A 9,084-nucleotide genomic window follows, 5' to 3' on the forward strand; every position below is an offset into this window, starting at 1 on the left:
GATGGATGGATGGATGGATGGATGGATGGATGGATGGATGGATGGATGGATGGATGGATGGATGGATGGATGGATGGATGGATGGATGGATGGATATAAATCAGTTGCATTGACTTCAGCACATAAAACTTCAGCATGCTGTATAAATGTCGTCTGTAGGTGGCAGCGTTGCTGCGTCAGCATCCCGACTGTGTCTGGAATCTGTCATTCCCAGCTGTTATTACTCAGCACAGACATCAGCAAATGCGTTTATGTGTGCAAGAAAGCGAACCTAACCCATCATGTAAATGCGACCGTGCTGCTGAATCACAAACAAGCAAAACTGCGTGAATTTATTTGGGACACTGGCAACTCCTCTTCTGGAGTGGAAAGCAGAACTCAGTAGTTTAATCAAGGTCTGATTAATATTCATTTTGTCACTTTTAAGACAATTACACGACCAAGTAACCTGATCAATAAAGCGATGCTCCCATAATGCAAGCAATCTGGGGTGTAGTCAGTGAAACTATTTTCCAAACACATTTCATTTAGCTGCAATTTTCATACTATGTCCTCTTGAATAAACCGCTTAACCTTTCCTTTGACAAAACTGCTGGTGATAGGCTCTCAAGTCTTTGCACACATGCACCTCTCAGGGTTCCCCGGTGAAGCAGACAATCTCTCTTTCCCACCATCACCATGTGGGCACAGGAGCGAGCAGTCTCTTGTTAGATGACAAGAACAGCAGGTTGCCCGGAACATCCAGCATTGGACCAGGAAAAAGAAAAGTGTATTCCAGCTGCAGGGCTCCCTCCAAGGTCTTATGCTCGGCATGGAAGCAAGTTCTCAGGGAGGTTTGCAGGGCTCGCTGTGACTCAGCGAGTGTCCGTGTTGCTTGCAAAGCTCTGCGCTTCAAGTCCCTGCAGGCGTCAGAAATGTAAAATAAAGAACTGCCTCTTTGGAAATAGGTGTCATTTCAATCTGTTGAGCTGTTTTGGTGTTTTGTCCATGTGTTTCTTGAATTGCATACTGAGCTCCAATAAGTCACAAGAGCCAGCAAAACGTATTAAACCGCTAACAAGCTTCTTCTATTTTTGCCTTTTTTCACACTCTTGAATGTGTTGAGGATGCCTCAGCAAACTAATTTGATATCAGATAGAGGTAGCCTGAGCAAATACAGAAAAGTGCCGTTTCCAAATTAACACAAGCAACTTGACCCCATTTTAAAAGTAGCTGTCCCTCAGGCCTAATAGCTGACTGTTCTACCCTTCGTGGAGTATTTTGCGACAACTGGCCAATGAACTTGAACTGAATTTATTATTATTGAATTTTACTCTTTGTAGAATTGTTCTAAGTCAGGGATAGCTGAGTTTTTTTTTTACTGTGTGCATGATGTTCTTCTTGTGAAATGATGTGTTTCAAGCCAGCTAGTGTGATGCACTTCTTCCAAAAATATTCACTTAAATCTTCCCAGGCCACAGAATATTTTTCACAGAGTTTTAGGGATCTTGAAGATGTTTTTTGGCAAATATGAAACAGGCATTTGTGCTTTCTTTGGTCAGCTGTTGTTTTTGGCCTTGGAAGTTTCTCATGAATACCATTACTGGTTCTTCTCTTTCTTATTCCTGATCATAAATACTAACTGTAAAAGAGCCAAGTGAGGCCTGCAGTGTGGGCTCAAACGTTGTGAGTTTGTGATATCCTGGGTGAGTTGTCAATGTGCTATTGTAATAATTTTGACAGGGAAAGTTTACCACTGTATCATGTTCTCCCCAGTTGTGGAAAATGACTCTCTCTGTAAAAAAAAAAAAAAAAAAATCTGCTTTTCTAAATCCAAGACTATGGTCTTGAGCCAGAAAAGAGTAAAAGGTCTTCAGGATGAGATCCTGTCCCAAGTCAAGAAATTTTGTTCACAAATGAGGGAAAAATGGTGACTGGTAGTGCAGCATCCGCAGTGATACCAGTGTTATGCAGGTTTTTTTGTGGGGAAGACTTTCTCTCACTGTAGTGTGTAGGAGACCAAAAGCTTCAGAAATGGCTTTGAAATTCTTTACTGGTATAACTGTCAATATAGACTTTCTTTTTTAACTTACAACGTCACAAGTTGCTTTCTGTGATCCTTTAGCATGCTTCAAGTGTTTAGATAGATTCTTTTTTTTAAATTCTATTGGTCTGGCAGTAATCAGGTCTGAGTTTGGCTGATGAAATTGAAAAAATGTGGTTTAAAAATGAGCTCATGATTACACTAGTGGGTATGACTGATTTTGAACATAAAGCTAGGCTGGTATGGACAGCTTTACCCCCCATATATAAATGAATCATAATTTAAAACAGCTTTTCTATTACCTAATAGACTTATATATTATATATATATTGCAATGTATTTAATAATCTGACACATTTACGCTAACAAACAAGCAAAAACAAATCTGCAAAGGGTGAATATTGTCACACTGCAACAGTAATGCAACCTTCCTCAGTACAGGAGGTGATCTCTCCTCACATGAAAGATTCGTATTAAGGAGGAGTAGGGGTAGTTAATAGGAGAGCTTTGTCAAAAATATTACCCTTTGTGTTGTTTGTCCTCTTCCCGACTCTAATTTTCAGCTGGATTGGAGAGAAGCAGGGGAAAAAAAGAGGGAAGATAACCGCAGCTCCATTCCTCTACCCCATACCAGTAAATTGGCTCTATATTAAATTTCAGCCTCATCTATCAATACAAAGAACAGTATCGAAATTACTTTGTTGCCCACAAATCGCTGGCAACAGACTGAGCCTCTCCTGAAACAGGGCCATCATTTATCTGGTTCACATTTCCTCCTGAGGTGATCGGGAGCAGGACAGTCAGACTTTTATTTGTTCCCTGGGTGATAGATGTGACCCCCTAGAACTACTGATTACGAGATTACCACAAGCAGAAGAGGAATCTACTAAACATTAGGACCTGTTGGTCCCCTTTGGATTCCCTCTTTTTCTCAGCATGTTCAGCGCCCTCAGCTCGAGGTACGGCTGTCTTCTGACACTGGCTAAAGTTTTCTTGAGAAAAGCAGAGCCATCTCGTGCGACCTGGAAGGACGGTGCGAAAAGGAGAACTTAGTTAGATTTTCAAGTACAGTGTTTCTGCTCTAATGATTCATTTAGATAAATCCAACTGATAATTTGCTGTTTTTATTCATTTGGAAAAAAAAAAAAATCCCATGTTAAGAAATAATGTTTTTTTTTTTTTTTTTCTTTTAACAGAATCACCAGTGGCACTGTTACTGGTACACTGACTGTTAATACTTATTCCCTTTTATCAGCAGAAGAGCCCTTAGTGGGATACTTAACAGTTATTATTTACACTTTCTTTTTCTATCTAGATCATCCAGAGTCTTGGGTAATGGACTTTTTTCTTTAGCTCACCCCAATGTTTTTTTTTTTTTTTGTAGGATTTAGTTCTGGGGATTGAAATGGCTGCTCAGGATGGCTATGTCTACTAAAACAAGAAAATGCTGCCATTGTGTTCAGAAGAGAAACAGGCCCACAGCATCACATAACAGGGGAAATTAGGTGTTTTCCCACATATTCTTCCTTCGTTTCATACCAAACCTATGGGGATTGTTTGTTGCGGAAATGATAAATCAAAGTTCCCATTTTGTCCCAGCGAAGTTAAGAATATTACATAAATTTGCATTTGCAATGGAAGGAGAGGGAATACTTTTTTCTGTTGTTTGACAAAATTTTCTATGTAGAATGTTTTTCTGTAGGTCATAAAGTATTTAACGTTTGTTATGGACACATGGTGACCTAAAGACGCCAGTCTTTGCTTTATTTCTTTGACGTCTCATTCTGGAGATTTCTTATCTACCTTGCCATCCTCTTGAGTGTATGGTGACCAGATAAATATGAGTGCTGATGCAGTTTGTTTAATTCTAGTTTCTTTATGGTCTTTTTAATTCATTTTAGCTTATCTGGAGACACTGGCAAGTCTTTACGGATTCTTAAATCATGAAGTTTAATGGGCATATCTCCATGTTCTCCTTTCTTTCTCACTTTGCCTAAGAGAAATTTTACTTTGTATCGCATCGTATTTATGCCACTAAATAAGGAAAGCCATGGAGTTGTTTCACAGTTATTTTTTGGGGAATTAAAATGGATGCCAACAGGTGTGTCACAGATTTTTAGAGTAATTACTTATCAACACTGAATAGACGTATGGAAATATGAGTTGGTTTTTTTAAATTATTATTTCAGTCGTAGTTACGCTACTACCACAAAAGCCGAATTTATACTAAGGTTTCTTACCAAAGTAAGAAATTAAACCAACATGGAGGTTACTGCTCCTCTAAGTACACCCAGAACTCCAGAACAAAGGAAAACAGACGTGTCCTGAAAAAGACACTCGCTCAAGGTGAGAGTTAACAGTGTACCTGCAGCGAGGGTGGTGATGGAGGCAGCCCTGCGATAATGGAGTGGCAGGGCATTGCAGGTTTTGGTTCTCTCAATTCTGCAGCGAGAGCTGAAATTATCAGAGCAGCAGGTCTGGAATATCCCTTTGTGCTGGCAGCGTATTGCCGGGTGAAGATTGTGGATGGAAATAATCAGCCCCCTTTAAAGGTCAGTGGAAGTTAAGCACACCCAAAGTACACCATGACATATTCTGGATGATAAGAAATAACTTTCTGTGTGTGGGGGGGAAAAAAAGAATGAGAGTTCACCTTGTCCCATTTATGCTATCACGATTGCTCGACTGTCACTCAAATGGCACATTTGCAGTCAACCTGAGAGCACCCATAGAAAAATGTTACCCTGCCCAACTTTGAGGTTAAAATGTAATGTAGAGGAGTTCGTCTTTGATTCCGTCTTCTGCACCTCCAGTCTTTCAAGTCATTCGGAATGATAAATAAGGCACAAAGCACCTGCTTAAAATGCACAGTTGGTGGCTGCTGTTATTACTGTCAGCGGGGCAATGATTCACTTCACATGACCTGCCACAAGTGAACCTTCAATAACTTGGTGATTACAATAACAGCAACACATTATCAGGATGAGAGCTCAGGTATACCTGTGCATTTGCCAACTTTTATCTCCGTGCATATCTTTCGTTTGATTTTGTGCAGGTAACTTTTGCATTAATCGAGAAATCTTTGTAATCTCATCAGTTTGAACAGCCAGAGTGGTAAAGTTTTGCTAAATTCCCAAAACGAGATTTGAATCCTGTCTTATACTTGTGCTTTCGTGCTGATGCTACATGACACATGCGAAAACAGTCTCAATTTGTTTTGTTCAGTGTTAAATGAAAATGGTTTGTACTTCCTAAAAATGCAGCAGCTTGGGGAAAAAAAAAGAATTCACAACCTTAGGACATTTTATTTTTTTTTACAAATTAAATCTGAAAAGTGTAGCATTCATTTGCATTCAGCTCCCTGAGTCAACAATTTATAGAAGTACTTGGCTATGTAAATTACAGCTGCATCTGTTTATTTCACTTTCTTCTTCACAAAGGAGAGCAGAGTCAGTTAGACCGAATAAAGAATATCTATAAACAAAACTTCACTACAGAATCTCGCCAGCATTGAAACCAGAGCTTTGACTGGGCCATTCTACACATTTACATGTACATTGTTGCTTTAGGTGTATGTTTAGGTTATTGTTCTGATCCAACACACCAGTCTCAAGGTTTTATTTTGCTGCCTCTAAACGTTTTTTTCCAGCGATGCCCAACCGAGCGTTTTCGCTCTCCCTGCTAAAGAAAGCAACATAATGTATATGGTGACGTGCAATGTTAGTTTACCTCCACACACAGTGTTTTACGTATGAGTCAGAAAGTTGGGCCGTGTGAATCTCTTCAGCTCCTCCTCAGTCACCAAACGGCTCTTGGTTGTTTCTCAAATTAATGCTCTCTTTGTCTGATGTGTCTGTTTAATTTTCTTTTTTTTGGTCTTCATGAGGCTGTTTGATCGCCAACGTTCTCTAAACAAACTCCCGATGAACCTGTTAACTAATCAGACATTCGCAGGGATTTAGTTGAACTGAATTTTATTCCAAGCTGCACGCTGCACCTTTTAGAAATGTGTTTTTGAAGAAATCGAGAGCTACTGTATTTATCGTTTTCCTTCCACAACACCCAAAAACGCTGTACTAGCTAATTCTGCCAAACATCAAATCTCATTTAATAACAGAATACATTGCTGTTAAAATGTCCAAGCAGTCTAAAACTGGAGGGGTACGAACGCTTCCTCATAAACTTGTACTCCCTCGCAGCTTTTTGAGAAAGAATATGCATTCTTATTTTCCTCGCCACCTCTTCAGAGCTGCTTTTGCTCCGTGCTATTATAAGGCACCGACATTGACTTCAGCAGAGTTCAGGCAGAGAATTACAGGACAAACCAATTGGGACTGCTGACTTCACAGCACTGCAGGACTACAGGAAGGTCACTCTTTGCCTTCCCTTTGGGCATCAGTCTTGAAAACAGAGTGATGGCCCCAGAGAGGCTGATAAGTAAACATAGTTTTTAATGGGCTGTGTATGGCTGGTGGTAATCTGCGCAGGGTCTAGGGGCGGGCGAGGCACAGAGGGCGATGGCGCACTCTGCAGCGGTTATTATTAATGCTATCATTGATCAGATAGACCAGGAGTGGAGAATGAAAGGTGGTGATGAATTTGGACCCCCTGTCTACAGTGTGGGAGGAGGACAAAGTGCTGAGGCTGGTCGAGGTCACGCATGAAGGATACTATCCAAGAGAAGACACAAGGGATGAGTCATTCTGGAGATACAGTTGAAGGTCTTGTGTGGCAACAAAGGGCTTAAAACACTCATTTACTTCTACTATTATTATCATTATGAGACTATCCAGCAAACTGTTCCAAAAGTAATTTATTTGTAATTTGAATTCTCTTCTCCAGGATCCTTCCGTTGGTTACGCTACATTTCTTAGTCTGTGAAGTTTCTTCTTTGTTGGGTAATCCTCAAAATGATGGTAAGCTTTTTATATCAGCACTTTGAAGAACCCAAATCTTTGTTCAACAATGAGGTTACAGCTGAACTTTTCTGGCGCACTTTTAAAGCGCAATCTACGGCGGACAACTAACACTGAACCCGTCACCCTGAACACAGCATCCTCACTGGAAAAGATTGTTGTCGGAAGGATCAGTGTGGGATTTATTTATTTGTTTTGTTTTTTGTTCTAACGGGAACAGAGAAGCTGGTCGATGGAGAAATGAAGCAAGCTGAACATAGTGTAAGACTGAGACTCCAAACAATTTAAAACAGAAACTGAGCTTTAGATTCCAGCAGGACAACATTTGTAAAGGTAAAGCCAGAGGTTGGATAGAATCGTTATGCTAAAAAAAAAAAAAAAATTTATGTAGCCTAAAGAATGGCACAAAGTCCAGACCAAAATCCAACTGAGAATTTATGGCAAGACCTGACGACTGCTGTTTAGAGGTTTAATTTAAGCTAAGAAGACAGAAAAATCAATCTCTGGAAGTCCAATCGAAGAAAACACATCCCCTGGATTAGAAGACTTACAGCTTTAAATGCAGAAAAATCTAGAGGACGGAAGAAAAAAACAACAAAAAAGCTTTTAACACTTTTCAGATGTCACTTTGTCGAATGTTTGGAATCCATGTATATCTTTTCTTCAATCTCCCAATCATTCACTTTGTGTCGGCGTCTTGCATACGACCACAATAAAATACATGAACCCCTTCTGAATTGTTGTCCAAACCACCTGACAGCCAAGCTGGAACATTTAAATCCTTAATGGCATGCAATTATCAACCTTCTACTTCAACTTGATCTGTGCAGGGTTGGTACTGGCAGGCCCGTGCAGAGACCACTTAAGGGGCAGTTGCTCAAAAAAAAAAAAAAAAAAGGCACATCTAACCACATTCTAGGACAGAATATTAAAGCCACACAGGTTTCAGAGATTAATAAACAATGATAAATTACAAAATTGTGAGATATACAATCAAAGCTAAGGGAAATATCTATACAGAGCATACAACTATGCATATGTAAGATATTTTATTAGTAATTTCTTTCTGCASGTCTATTTTGTTATAGGAAAGTATTGCAATATTCAAACCCGCAATTTAGMAAGATATGTAAATCAGAGCTGGACCACCAGACATATTTTGTCTTTACAGAATTACACTATTTAAAATATAAAAACAAGGGCACAATGCAACCTTTTAGTGGACTGTAATCTATAAAAAAGAGCTGCCTGTTTGCTGCAGTGGAGATGAAGATGGTCCATTCAGGAAAGCAGAGCTGCATCAAACTTTAACGTGGAACTGCAGAAAAAAAACAAAAAAACAAAAGCAAACATTGAATTGTTAATGCATGTCACCATGAGAAAAGCCTACTGAGTTATGCTTAAAAAACTTTTTTAAACATTTAAATCACACATTCGTCTCATAAAGTGAATTTTTTTTGCAAAACAAACTTATTTGCGCTTATCAGAAATCTTTTCTTCATATTCTAAGTTTTTGTTTGACTCAAAGCTTTGCTTGTGATTCTCACATGACGTTGTGGGCAAAAGATTTCTGATGTGTGAAAATAAAAGTTTATGTTTGGCAAATAACTTTTTAAGTTCACAAGACAAAAAAGTAGTTATTTCATTTAAAAAAAAGTTTTTTTAAACAAAACAATTTGTTTTTTTTTTTAAAGAAATCATTACAATTCCAAAAGTTTTGATTACAATTTTATTTTACTTAACTGATGTTAGTTTTTTTTTCTCCATTGAATAATTGGGAAACAAATTTAACTTCACACTCTGCGAACCAGACCCTAAACTTAAAATCTGGGTTGAATTTTTTCCCCTTCATTAATGATACACTTTTATTACATTCATTATATATATCATGGTAATTCAGGGTGAGTTATTTTTAATTCTAAATGAATATCCTTGTTGGACTTTTATTTAATTGTTATTCTCCTTCAAGATACATTTACGTAGCGCTAGAATAAATGTAATGTACATTATGCAGCAAAGGAAATTAGAAGATCAGACATGTATCCATTATGGAGATGGTAAGTTTTGGACGGGCGATGTGCCCTTATTGCATAAGCGATACTAAAGAATGACTGATATCATTAACGGTACAGGGGAGAAGCTTTT

This window comes from Poecilia reticulata, linkage group LG9, assembly GCF_000633615.1.
Source record: "Poecilia reticulata strain Guanapo linkage group LG9, Guppy_female_1.0+MT, whole genome shotgun sequence".
Lineage (NCBI taxonomy): Eukaryota > Metazoa > Chordata > Actinopteri > Cyprinodontiformes > Poeciliidae > Poecilia > Poecilia reticulata.